A 14,001-nucleotide genomic window follows, 5' to 3' on the forward strand; every position below is an offset into this window, starting at 1 on the left:
TCTGTCCTTCCAGGATATCCCCAGGATGCATTGTAAGCACCTGATGTGGAAAGCCTCAAGCATCCTGAGGTGGCGGCTATACAGGGTCCACGCTTCACAGGTGTAGAGCAGGGTTGTCAAGACAACAGCCAGATAAACTGCTACCTTAGTATGGAGTTTAAGGTCCTTGTTCAGGAACACCCTTCTCCTGAGTCTGCCAAAGGAAGATGAGGCCTGTTTGATCCGGTTTTGGATCTCTCTGTCGATGCTGCAGTCGTCAGAGAGAAAGCTGCCCAAGTATTTGAATGATTCCACTGTTGCAAGTGGCATATTGGAGATGGTAAAGGTTGGGGGATGGGATGGAGGAGTGGATGCCCACTGGCATATAACCTCGGTCTTCGCCACGTTGACAGAGAGGCCCAGCCTCGCATAGGCACTTGCTGCAGCTTCAAGGGTAGCCTGCAGTGCCTCCGGTGTGTGGGCCACAACTGCACAGTCATCTGCGTATTGCAGTTCAATGACTTGCTCAGATGTAAGTTTTGTGACTGCTTGAAGCCTTCTGATGTTAAACAGGTTACCATCGAGTCGGAAGTCCACAGTTACTCCACTGTCCCTCTGGATCTTCTCATGGAGCAGGAGTGTCACACACAGGAGAAAGACATTAAAAAGGACTGGAGCGAGGACACATCCTTGGCGCACACCAGTGCGTACCTTGAATGGTTCCGATTCCTGGCCACCGATAGTCACACGTGACGTCATCCCTTCATGAAACTGCCTAAGGAGATTGGCAAACTTCCGCGGACAGCCGAACTTCAGGAGGATATCCCAGAGGAGCTCCCTGTTGACCGTGTCAAAGGCCTTCGACAGGTCAATAAAAGCAACAAAGAGGTCCTGGTGCTGTTCTCTGCACTTTTCCTGGAGCTGACGTGCTGTGAACACCATGTCCACAGTGCTTCTGTTTTTCCTGAAGCCACATTGTGACTCAGGCAGCAGGTCCTCTGTGATGTTCTTCACCAGTCTGTGCAGCATGACTTTGGCCAGAACCTTGCCGGCAACGGCCAGAAGTGAAATGCCACGGCTGCTGCCACAGAGGGACTTGTCCCCTTTGCCTTTATAGATTGTGATTATATTGGCATCTTTCCACTGCTGGGGGAGAGATTCATGCTGCCAAACATGACTTATGAACAGGAAGAGGGCCCAGGTGCAAAAGTAGCCTCCCTGCTTGAAAATCTCTGCAGGGATATTGTCAGGACCAGGAGTCTTGTTGTCTTTCAGAGACTTTATTGCACTCCGAACTTCACCAAAAGTTGGTAGAAGGTCAAGGTCTTGGATGGTCGCGTGGTTGGGTAGTTCCTCCAGGACTGAGGGGTCTGTTGGGGAGGGCTGATTCAACAGGGTTTCAAAATGTTCTGCCCATCTTTTGGTGATGAGCTTCTGAACTTTGATGAGGGTTGTGCCATCACTTGACTTTAGCGGGGAGACAGAGCAGTTTCTTGGGCCATAGATGTTTTTTACTGCATCATAGAAGTTGTGCATATCATTTTTATTGGCATGCGATTGGATTTCATCTGCCTTTGATATCCACCACTCGTTCTGCATGGCACGAAGTTTTAACTGCACCTCCCTCCTGGCTGTTTGCCATTGCCGCCGGAGTACCGCTGATGTGGGATTGTTAAGTACAGCATTGTGTGCTGTGTGCATGTGTTTGAGCATGGTGGTTATTGTTCCTGTGTTATCATCAAACCAATCCTGGTGTTTTCTGCGCTTGTATCCAATGGATTGGGATGCTGCCTCATAAAGCCTGGAGCTGATTGTGACCCATTTCTCATCAACGGAGTCATCTCCCATCAGCAGATGCTCAATGTCTTCCAAGTTTTCAGCCAGAGAGACCCGGAGATTGTCCCGAGCCGCAGATTCAGCTAGCCGGGTACAGTCAAGCCTCTTCTTTCCTGATCTCTTGAGACGGATGGCAGGGCGTACTTCCACTTGGAGCTTGGTTAGGATAAGCCGGTGGTCTGTCCAGCACTCAGCTCCTCTCATTGCACGAGTTAGTGTGACGTCTTTTATGTCAGAGCGTCTCACAATGGTGTAATCTATCAGGTGCCAGTGTTTGGAACGTGGGTGCATCCAGGATGTTTTGTGTTTATTTTTTAGTTGGAATATGGTGTTTGTAATGGTCAAGTCGTGCTCAGCACAAAGGCTTAGGAGCCTTAGTCCATTTGCATTGACTTGTCCAATGCCATGCCGACCAATGACACCACTCCACACCTTCATGTCCTTCCCGACTCTGGCATTGAGATCGCCTAATAAGAAGATCTTATCCTCCTTAGGTATGCGCCGGAGAACCTCATCTAATGCCCGGTAGAAGCTGTCCTTTGCGTCTTCCTTTGATGGTAGTGTCGGTGCATATACACTAAGAAGTGTGGCATATCTTTTATTGGCCAGAGGGATCCTGAGTGACATAAGTCTTTCACTTATGCCAATTGGTGTTTCCGGAAGTTTTGGTAGGAGGCTGTTTTTTATTGCAAGTCCCACGCCATGCTGATGCTGCCCTCCTGGAGGGTATCCTTTCCAAAAGAAGGTGTAACCCTGTCCTTCCTCCTTCAAGGAACCTTCATCCAGGAGTCTGGTTTCGCTCAGTGCTGCAATATCAACATTGTAGCGGTTAAGTTCCGCTGCAATGAGTGCAGTTCTCCGCTGAGGTCTATCGGTGTTGACACTAGTGTCCAGGAGTGTTCTTATATTCCATGATGCCAGTTTGAGAGGGATCTTTTTCTTTAATTTATTTCGACCGCTGAGTGGAATTCCCGATAGGTGCGGTAGCCTATCCAGGATGCGTTTGAGTGGGCAATGTTTAGGCCACCTTTTCCAGGCCCCTCCCCAGTTGGGGTGAGCAGTGCAATCCTAAACAGGACTGCTCAGTCGCACAGGGGTCTGCCGAGAGCAGCTACCACTCAGTTCAGCTGCTGGCGACCATAGATAGCCCTGTGCCGCTGGTGTGCAGGGTTCTGATTAGGAGCTTCCAGTGCATTCATACCTGCTCCCGTCACCAGAAACCCCATCGCCACCAGACTTTAGTCCATTTCCGGTAGCTGGTCTCACCGAGGTAGAGAAGGATACCTGCGCATAGAAGTTATTTAGAGTGCCGCAGGGGGTGCGCATGTCCCAACAGCACTTCTTCACTATGGGAGGGTGGAATCCGGTGGCAAGGAGACCCAAGACGACCAGCACTCTTCCACAGTTGCAGGAGGCTGCCGGAGCTCCAGTTTTTCGGAGGACCGCCTATCGTGTGCCTCCAGGCACGTTGCTTTTCTCTCAGGGTGTGCTCCCCTAGCCTTTTGTCTTCCCAGACTAACCCACAAGGCAGTGGGGCAGTGGTTGGCTGGTGCCAGGGCGTGTCCACACTGTGGGCCTGCACACCATACCTCTGGGGACCACTGCAACTCCGAGATCCCCTGCCATGTTAGCCTGGAGCCGCAGAGCCCCAGTTACCGTGCGTGGCCGCGAGGAGGCCTGACAGGAGTCTTGATGAAGGAGAGGCTTTGTACTGGCAGGAGAAGACTTACACCAAAGGATGCTCCTCCGTTCACCACAGGGGCTAGCCAGCGGCAGTGTCTGAAAGCGAGAGGTTAGCAAGCAGGTGGGAAGTACATGCAACCTTCCCTCTATCTACTGCACTAGACGCATCACAACACCCTGCGTGTGCTTAGCACACACACACACACGCACACACACACACACACACACACACACACACACACACACACCCACACACACACAAACGCATACAGCCACTCAGTCATATACATATACCCACACACATACACACACATAGCCACACACATACAGCCCCTCAGTCATGTACATATACACACACAAAAACTCACTGGGTTTTGTATGTGTATATATATGTATGTGTATGCGTATGTATGCTTATATATATGTATATATATTACATATAGTAATAATGCACATATATATGCCTTAGGTTTTTACCGGCATGGTATCAACCATTAATATGTGTGCAGACAAGGTGAAAAAAAAAAAAAATTGACAGCCCTAGTTAATGCATAATGTCAGGATGGCCGAGCGGTCTAAGGCGCTGCGTTCAGGTTTCAGTCTCCTCTGGAGGTGTGGGTTCGAATCCCACTTCTGACAGCAGTCTTTTGGGGTGTTAGCCTAGTGGCTACAGAGGAGGGTCAACACTTTGCAAGGTCCTTAACCCTTACCGCTCCCCGGGCGCCGGGCCATTGCATGGCAGACCACTGCTCCTAGTTTGACTAGAAATGGGTTGAATGCAGAGAAAGAATGTCCACATTGTGGGTATGTGTATGCTTATATATTTTAGTAATAATGCACATATATATGCCTTAGGTTTTTACCGGCATGGTATCAACCATTAATATGTGTGCAAACTCAATTTCTTGGCCATTTCTTGTTAAAATCGTTTCAGACAGTGATGATCTGGCAGTTTTTGAAGTGGTAAAGAAAAAACCCACACATTTTCGTTGCCTCCCGTCCCTCCCCCACTATAGATACACTTCAGGTGGAGCTTTGATAGGATTATTACACACACACACACGCACACACACACACACACACACCCACACACACACAAACAAACGCATACAGCCACTCAGTCATATACATATACCCACACACATACACACACATAGCCACACACATACAGCCCCTCAGTCATATACATATACACACACAAAAACTCACTGGGTTTTGTATGTGTATATATATGTATGTGTATGCGTATGTATGCTTATATATATGTATATATATTACATATAGTAATAATGCACATATATATGCCTTAGGTTTTTACCGGCAAGGTATCAACCATTAATATGTGTGCAGACAGGGTTAAAAAAAAAAAAAAAAAAAAATTGACAGCCCTAGTTAATGCATAAAGTCAGGATGGCCGAGCGGTCTAAGGCGCTGCGTTCAGGTCGCAGTCTCCTCTGGAGGCGTGGGTTCGAATCCCACTTCTGACAGCAGTCTTTTGGGGTGTTAGCCTAGTGGCTACAGAGGAGGGTCAACACGTTGCAAGGTCCTTAACCCTTACCGCTCCCCGGGCGCCGGGCCATTGCATGTCAGACCACTGCTCCTAGTTTGACTAGAAATGGTTGAATGCAGAGACAGAATTTCCCCATTGTGGGTATGTGTATGCTTATATATATTAGTAATAATGCACATATATATGCCTTAGGTTTTTACCGGCATGGTATCAACCATTAATATGTGTGCAGACAAGGTTAAAAAAAAAAAAAAAAAAAAAATTGACAGCCCTAGTTAATGCATAAAGTCAGGATGGCCGAGCGGTCTAAGGCGCTGCGTTCAGGTCGCAGTCTCCTCTGGAGGCGGGGGTTCGAATCCCACTTCTGACAGCAGTCTTTTGGGGTGTTAGCCTAGTGGCTACAGAGGAGGGTCAACACGTTGCAAGGTCCTTAACCCTTACCGCTCCCCGGGCGCCGGGCCATTGCATGGCAGACCACTGCTCCTAGTTTGACTAGAAATGGGTTGAATGCAGAGACAGAATTTCCCCATTGTGGGTATGTGTATGCTTATATATATGTATATATATTAAATATAGTAATAATGCACATATATATGCCTTAGGTTTTTACCGGCATGGTATCAACCATTAATATGTGTGCAAACTCAATTTCTTGGCCATTTCTTGTTAAAATCGTTTCAGACAGTGATGATCTGGCAGTTTTTGAAGTGGTAAAGAAAAGACCCACACATTTTCGTTGCCTCCCCTCCCTCCCCCACTATAGATACACTTCAGGTGGAGCTTTGATAGGATTATTACACACACACACACACGCACACACACACACACACACCCCCACACACACACAAACGCATACAGCCACTCAGTCATATACATATACCCACACACATACACACACATAGCCACACACATACAGCCCCTCAGTCATATACATATACACACACAAAAACTCACTGGGTTTTGTATGTGTATATATATGTATGTGTATGCGTATGTATGCTTATATATATGTATATATATTACATATAGTAATAATGCACATATATATGCCTTAGGTTTTTACCGGCATGGTATCAACCATTAATATGTGTGCAGACAAGGTTAAAAAAAAAAAAAAAAAAAAATTGACAGCCCTAGTTAATGCATAAAGTCAGGATGGCCGAGCGGTCTAAGGCGCTGCGTTCAGGTCGCAGTCTCCTCTGGAGGCGTGGGTTCGAATCCCACTTCTGACAGCAGTCTTTTGGGGTGTTAGCCTAGTGGCTACAGAGGAGGGTCAACACGTTGCAAGGTCCTTAACCCTTACCGCTCCCCGGGCGCCGGGCCATTGCATGGCAGACCACTGCTCCTAGTTTGACTAGAAATGGGTTGAATGCAGAGACAGAATTTCCCCATTGTGGGTATGTGTATGCTTATATATATGTATATATATTAAATATAGTAATAATGCACATATATATGCCTTAGGGTTTTACCGGCATGGTATCAACCATTAATATGTGTGCAAACTCAATTTCTTGGCCATTTCTTGTTAAAATCGTTTCAGACAGTGATGATCTGGCAGTTTTTGAAGTGGTAAAGAAAAAACCCACACATTTTCGTTGCCTCCCCTCCCTCCCCCACTATAGATACACTTCAGGTGGAGCTTTGATAGGATTATTACACACACACACACGCACACACACACACACCCACACACACAAACGCATACAGCCACTCAGTCATATACATATACCCACACACATACACACACATAGCCACACACATACAGCCCCTCAGTCATATACATATACACACAAAAAAACTCACTGGGTTTTGTATGTGTATATATATATGTATGTGTATACGTATGTATGCTTATATATATGTATATATATTACATATAGTAATAATGCACATATATATGCCTTAGGTTTTTACCGGCATGGTATCAACCATTAATATGTGTGCAGACAAGGTTAAAAAAAAAAAAAAAAAAAAAAATTGACAGCCCTAATTAATGCATAAAGTCAGGATGGCCGAGCGGTCTAAGGCGCTGCGTTCAGGTCGCAGTCTCCTCTGGAGGCGTGGGTTCAAATCCCACTTCTGACAGCAGTCTGTTGGGGTGTTAGCCTAGTGGCTACAGAGGAGGGTCAACACGTTGCAAGGTCCTTAACCCTTACCGCTCCCCGGGCGACGGGCCATTGCATGTCAGACCACTGCTCCTAGTTTGACTAGAAATGGTTGAATGCAGAGACAGAATTTCCCCATTATGGGTATGTGTATGCTTATATATATTAGTAATAATGCACATATATATGCCTTAGGTTTTTACCGGCATGGTATCAACCATTAATATGTGTGCAGACAAGGTTAAAAAAAAAAAAAAAAAAAAATTGACAGCCCTAGTTAATGCATAAAGTCAGGATGGCCGAGCGGTCTAAGGCGCTGCGTTCAGGTCGCAGTCTCCTCTGGAGGCGTGGGTTCGAATCCCACTTCTGACAGCAGTCTTTTGGGGTGTTAGCCTAGTGGCTACAGAGGAGGGTCAACACGTTGCAAGGTCCTTAACCCTTACCGCTCCCCGGGCGCCGGGCCATTGCATGGCAGACCACTGCTCCTAGTTTGACTAGAAATGGGTTGAATGCAGAGACAGAATTTCCCCATTGTGGGTATGTGTATGCTTATATATATGTATATATATTAAATATAGTAATAATGCACATATATATGCCTTAGGTTTTTACCGGCATGGTATCAACCATTAATATGTGTGCAAACTCAATTTCTTGGCCATTTCTTGTTAAAATCGTTTCAGACAGTGATGATCTGGCAGTTTTTGAAGTGGTAAAGAAAAAACCCACACATTTTCGTTGCCTCCCCTCCCTCCCCCACTATAGATACACTTCAGGTGGAGCTTTGATAGGATTATTACACACACACACACGCACACACACACACACACACACCCACACACACAAACGCATACAGCCACTCAGTCATATACATATACCCACACACATACACACACATAGCCACACACATACAGCCCCTCAGTCATATACAGAGGGTTGCAAAAGTATTCACCCCCCTTGAACTTTGTGACCTTTTGCCACATTTCAGGCTTCAAACATAAAGATATAAAACTGTAATTTTTTGTGAAGAATCAACATCAAGTTGGACACAATCATGAAGTGGAACGAAATGTATTGGATATTTCAAACTTTTTTAACAAATAAAAAACTGAAAAATTGGGCATGCAAAATTATTCATCCCCCTTAAGTTAATACTTTGTAGCGCCACCTTTTGCTGCGATTACAGCTGTAAGTCGCTTGGGGTTTGTCTCTATCAGTTTTGCACATCGAGAGACTGAATTTTTTGCCCATTCCTCCTTGCAAAACAGCTCGAGCTCAGTGAGGTTGGATGGAGAGCATTTGTGAACAGCAGTTTTCTGTTGTTTCCACAAATTCTCGATTGGATTCAGGTCTGGACTTTGACTTGGCCATTCTAACACCTGGATATGTTTTTTTGTGAACCATTCCTTTGTAGATTTTGCTTTATGTTTTGGATCATTGTCTTATTGGAAGACAAATCTCCGTCCCAGTCTCAGGTCTTTTGCAGACTCCATCAGGTTTTCTTCCAGAGTGGTCCTGTATTTGGCTCCATCCACCTTCCCATCAATTTTAACCATCTTCCCTGTCCCTGCTGAAGAAAAGCAGGCCCTAACCATGATGCTGCCACCACCATGTTTGACAGTGGGGATGGTGTGTTGAGGGTGATGAGCTGTGTTGCTTTTACGCCAAACATAACGTCTTGCATTGTTGCCAAAAAGTTAGATTTTGGTCTGATCTGACCAGAGCACCTTCTTCCACATGTTTGGTGTGTCTCCCAGGTGGCATGTGGCAAACTTTAAACAACACTTTATATGGATATCTTTAAGAAATGGCTTTCTTCTTGCCACTCTTCCCTAAAGGCCAGAATTGTGCAGTATACGACTGATTGTTGTCGTATGGACAGAGTCTCCCACCTCAGCTGTAGAGCTCTGCAGTTCATCCAGAGTGATCATGGGCCTCTTGGCTGCATCTCTGATCAGTCTTCTCCTTGTATGAGCTGAAAGTGTAGAGGGACGGCCAGGTCTTGGTAGATTTGCAGTGGTCTGATACTCCTTCCATTTCAATATTATCGCTTGCACAGTGCTCCTTGGGATGTTTAAAGCTTGGGAAATCTTTTTGTATCCAAATCCAGCTTTAAACTTCTCCACAACAATATCTTGGACCTGCCTGGTGTGTTCCTTGTTCTTCATGATGCTCTCTGCGCTTTAAACGGACCTCTGAGACGATCACGGTGCAGGTGCATTTATACGGAGACATGTTTACACACTGGTGGATTCCATTTATCATCATTAGTCATTTAGGTCAACACTGGATTATTCAGAATCCTCACTGAACTTCTGGACAGAGTTTACTGCACTGAAAGTAAAGGGGGTGAATAATTTTGCACACCCAATTTTTCAGTTTTTTATTTGTTAAAAAAGTTTGAAATTTCCAATACATTTCGTTCCACTTCATGATTGTGTCCCATTTGATGTTGATTCTTCACAAAAAATGACAGTTTTATATCTTTATGTTTGAAGCCTGAAATGTGGCAGAAGGTCACAAAGTTCAAGGGGGGTGAATACTTTTGCAACCCTCTGTACATATACACACACAAAAACTCACTGGGTTTTGTATGTGTATATATATATGTATGTGTATGCGTATGTATGCTTATATATATGTATATATATTACATATAGTAATAATGCACATATATATGCCTTAGGTTTTTACCGGCATGGTATCAACCATTAATATGTGTGCAGACAAGGTTAAAAAAAAAAAAAAAAAAAAAATTGACAGCCCTAGTTAATGCATAAAGTCAGGATGGCCGAGCGGTCTAAGGCGCTGCGTTCAGGTCGCAGTCTCCTCTGGAGGCGTGGGTTCGAATCCCACTTCTGACAGCAGTCTTTTGGGGTGTTAGCCTAGTGGCTACAGAGGAGGGTCAACACGTTGCAAGGTCCTTAACCCTTACCGCTCCCCGGGCGCCGGGCCATTGCATGGCAGACCACTGCTCCTAGTTTGACTAGAAATGGGTTGAATGCAGAGACAGAATTTCCCCATTGTGGGTATGTGTATGCTTATATATATTAGTAATAATGCACATATATATGCCTTAGGTTTTTACCGGCATGGTATCAACCATTAATATGTGTGCAGACAAGGTTAAAAAAAAAATAAATAAAAAATTGACAGCCCTAGTTAATGCATAAAGTCAGGATGGCCGAGCGGTCTAAGGCGCTGCGTTCAGGCTGGGGAACAATCGGCCAGGTGAAGGGGGGAGAAGAAAAGAAAGGGAGAAAGAGAAAGAGGAGGAAAAAAGAGAGAAAAAAGAAAAAAGCACGGCTTTTCCAAGCACATCCTTCTGATAAATACCACTGTTCATTGTCTTTGCATGTTTTTGAAAATACAGGTCGGGATTCGAACCCGTGCATGTGTGAAAGGCTGTGGATTTCAAGAACACGTGACCCCACAGGCTGAAAATGACGTCTCCACAACAACTTGTCCATCCAGGGGGCGCTGAGAATACTTTTTATGCAACTGTTGAATGGAATTGAATCAACAAATGCAATGGATCTAAATGAATCCAAATAGCCAATTTTATCATTTATTGTATTATGTTTTATATGGATCTGTGTCTGCAATAAAGTTGTTAATTAATTATCAATTGCTGATAACATATAATTAAAGAGCTTTGTGTTTAGTTACCTTTTCATGTACCAAGTTGATTGAATGAAATAAACACAATTAAGCAATGTCACATAAGAAGGTGGTGATATAGGGCCAACATAGTAAGTATGGTAATGGAGGGATATATAGTGTTATTATATTCATCCATTAGCCTACAATAATGTCTACATTTAATTTATTAACAATATCATTACACATGTTACATTTGCACATAAACAAAAGACCAACAAGCACATTTGTAGAACGTTTTTTAATTTTTCAGAAGTTGCACACAAAACTGCAATATACAACAATATACATAATAAATAGTAATAATGTAATAGAATAGAAAAGAATAGAATAGAATAGTAGACTTTATTGATCTCCCAGAGGAGAAATTCAGTCGTGCAGCAGCCAAAACACACACACACTTTATACAAAAGATTTAAAATAGAAATAACCATAAATGGTTAAATAATAAAAAAGAGCAATATAAAAAGTAGAAATAGACTATCTACAAGAGAGAAAAAAAGTAGTAAACACCAAATAAACTATAATATAATAATATTTACAAAATATATACAAAAATATATATACAAAAATATACATTTACAAAGGCTTAGGCTGCTTGGAAAATTTGGTTTTCATTTCTTCCTTCCATTGCTCCTTTGTTTGTGGTTCAGTGAGTGGGCAATAGACCCTGCCGCGCCACTGGCTGTGCCCTGTTTCTTGATTTCTAAACTGTCCACACTTTTTGCAGGTATTTGCCTCAACAGTCCTTTGGTATGGGCGTTTTTTGTAAGAGGGTGCTGTGGCAGGTGGTGGAGTTGTCAGGACCATGGGTTGTGGGGTCGTGCCTGGTGGAGCTGTGAGCACAAACCGATAAACTGAGGGAGTTTGGGGAGGAGGAATGGGAGGGGCTGAGAAAGCAGGGCCTGGGCGGCCTGGAGGAGCTGCAAACAGCTGCCTTGTTGCATGGCCTTTAGGCTGGATGGCCCGTGGTGCCTGCTGCCTTGTTTTTGCCTGGCCTACTGTGCTCTCTGGTAGGTGGTACTGATGCTCCTGATGGGCTGGGAGGGGTTCTGCCCGCAGCTGTCTTGCAGCAAGAAGAGGCTCTTCAGCAACAATATGGCTGGTGGGACCGTGGTGCCTTGTAGCAGCACAGACAGCTCCTGTCCCTTACTCCTGCTGTGGAACCAGCTGATTAGAGTACTCTGGTTCACCTCTACAAGCTGGATCTGAGTGTCATGCATCACCCTAGCATTGCCCACTACGCGCTGTCGGATATGCCTGTACGCCTGCAAAACTTGTGACCAAGATGACTCAGCTTCAGGCCTTTTCTTCTTCTTCTTTGGGGAAGGGAAGAGAGTGCTGAGCCTGATGAAGATGCACTCCACCAGACGACAACAATTTGGCCACTGAGCAGGCGCACTAGACGCACCAAGGAAGCAGCGTGTGGTGCTCTCCACTCCTGGTGTCGCTGAGGGCTTTTTTGGCGTCCTGAAACGTCCACTCAAGAGTCGCTCCTGATGCCTCGCTGCATACACCACCCGGGACTTGTCTCTGCTGTCCAGACTTTCCCACAGGTGTATGATGGTGTCTCCCTGCTTGTTGGTCAGACAGAGAGAGGTCTCATTCCGCAGCTCTACCAGGTACTCTGCCAGCCTGTCAACGTGCTGGTATCCTGGCACATTGTGGTCATCAACAGCCTGCAGAAATAGTTACAAAATATAGATTAATATTAAACATTACACAGAAAATATCAGTGAAATAACATAAAACTTTTAAGGAATTCAATTAATGATGATCCCTGACATTGAGGTTATTTTAATAAAATAAATTCTGTATGCAAAGTCATACAGAATGCATGACTGTGTCATAAAAGCATCACTTACCATATCCTCATCCTCAGACAGACGAACATGCTGAGGGTTGCTGGATGCCAAGCTGGAGCTAGTTGCCTGGGTGGATGTGGCAGGAGCTTGATGTGCCAGGGGTGTGCCAGGTACTGTTGGTGGTGCCAGGGGTGTGCCAGGTACTGTTGGTGGTGCCAGGGGTGTGCCAGGTACTGCCAGAGGTGTGCCAGGTACTGCCAGGGGGAGGCTGGGTGCTGGTGTTGGTGGTGCCAGGGAGAGCGACGTGGGTCCAGGGCTGCCTGGTGACAAGGAGCTGCTGCGCCCGCGAGTAGCAGGAGAAACTGGATCCTCTCTCAACTCCAAGTCTGGCACTGTGGGGTCCATGCCATGTCTGCAACGCCCTCATCTTCCTCCAGCGCCTCCACATCATGTTCCTCAACTAACTGGCCAGTCTCCATTGAGTCAGGGTTCATATCCTGCAGAGCCTTGCCAGTCTGCCGGAACAGATACTGGACCCCTATGAGCTCACCTGAAAGTAGAAATACGATGAGTTGGGCACAATAAAGGGAAATTCCTTAAGCAGTTCAATGAAATAAAATTCCCCGGCAAGACAGATGCAGTATTTGAGTATTTCATAGTAATATTAATGTCATGCATGTCAAATGTAATATAATGACTGCACAATGGACACAGTTCAAGTAATAAGTTCACAATAAATACTGAAAACTCTTCATTAAATTAACATTAAATGTTTTACAGCATTCTTACCAGTGTAAGGGGCGGGAGGAGTAAACTCCTGTACCACCTTTCTGCCAAACAGCCGTTGGTAGTTTCTGTTGACACAGTGCACCAGGTCACTGGAGTAGCACCTCAGCGCAGATGGCTCTTTGGAGAGTGCAGCAACACGACGGTCCTGGTTCCATCTGTGAAGCCCTTCCAGCAGGTAAGCCTGAAAATTCAGGCTGTTGGCACTGGTCCCTGAATGTACATTGAAATATCATAAATGACACATCATCGATTACGATGTGGGACACTTTTAAGCTACGAAAAATATAACACTTGTCAGACACAAACCTGGAATGAAGCGAGCTAAGTGCAGATGGAACGACTCCAAGGATGTGGAGCCTCTCGCACACCTGTACACTGGGAGCCGCACACCTCCTTTTGATAGCTCGCCTGTCTTGGTGTAGAGCTGTACACCGGTTGGGTCCTGGATGCACTTGACGTGTTTTTTTTTAACTCGCCAAATGTGCTCCATTCGCTCCGAGTCGAACAACGGTACGCCCGTAGAGTCGTTGCCTTGATGACTCGAGAGCGATTGCAACAGCTCCTCCAACAGCTGTACTGTGGTTTCCTCTCCCCTTGTCCTCCGCCGGCAGTGAAGTGCCAACTCGTTCTT

The 14,001-nt window shown here is 45.3% G+C and overlaps 7 non-coding genes across 7 annotated transcripts; all 7 read left to right on the top strand.

Moving 5' to 3' along the window:
* The first annotated feature begins 4,054 nt into the window (after positions 1–4,054).
* Positions 4,055–4,137, top strand: trnal-cag (transfer RNA leucine (anticodon CAG)). Its single transcript has one exon. It is a non-coding gene; the product is annotated as a tRNA-Leu (tRNA).
* A 765-nt stretch (positions 4,138–4,902) lies between these two features.
* trnal-cag (transfer RNA leucine (anticodon CAG)) lies at positions 4,903–4,985 on the top strand. Its single transcript has one exon. It is a non-coding gene; the product is annotated as a tRNA-Leu (tRNA).
* Positions 4,986–5,295: 310 nt separating this feature from the next.
* On the top strand, positions 5,296–5,378 carry trnal-cag (transfer RNA leucine (anticodon CAG)). Its single transcript has one exon. It is a non-coding gene; the product is annotated as a tRNA-Leu (tRNA).
* A 779-nt stretch (positions 5,379–6,157) lies between these two features.
* Positions 6,158–6,240, top strand: trnal-cag (transfer RNA leucine (anticodon CAG)). Its single transcript has one exon. It is a non-coding gene; the product is annotated as a tRNA-Leu (tRNA).
* Positions 6,241–7,013: 773 nt separating this feature from the next.
* On the top strand, positions 7,014–7,096 carry trnal-cag (transfer RNA leucine (anticodon CAG)). Its single transcript has one exon. It is a non-coding gene; the product is annotated as a tRNA-Leu (tRNA).
* Positions 7,097–7,405: 309 nt separating this feature from the next.
* trnal-cag (transfer RNA leucine (anticodon CAG)) lies at positions 7,406–7,488 on the top strand. Its single transcript has one exon. It is a non-coding gene; the product is annotated as a tRNA-Leu (tRNA).
* Positions 7,489–9,897: 2,409 nt separating this feature from the next.
* trnal-cag (transfer RNA leucine (anticodon CAG)) lies at positions 9,898–9,980 on the top strand. Its single transcript has one exon. It is a non-coding gene; the product is annotated as a tRNA-Leu (tRNA).
* The last annotated feature ends 4,021 nt before the right edge of the window (positions 9,981–14,001 follow it).

The sequence above is a fragment of the Cololabis saira genome, chromosome 10, assembly GCF_033807715.1.
Source record: "Cololabis saira isolate AMF1-May2022 chromosome 10, fColSai1.1, whole genome shotgun sequence".
Taxonomy (NCBI): Eukaryota; Metazoa; Chordata; class Actinopteri; order Beloniformes; family Belonidae; genus Cololabis; species Cololabis saira.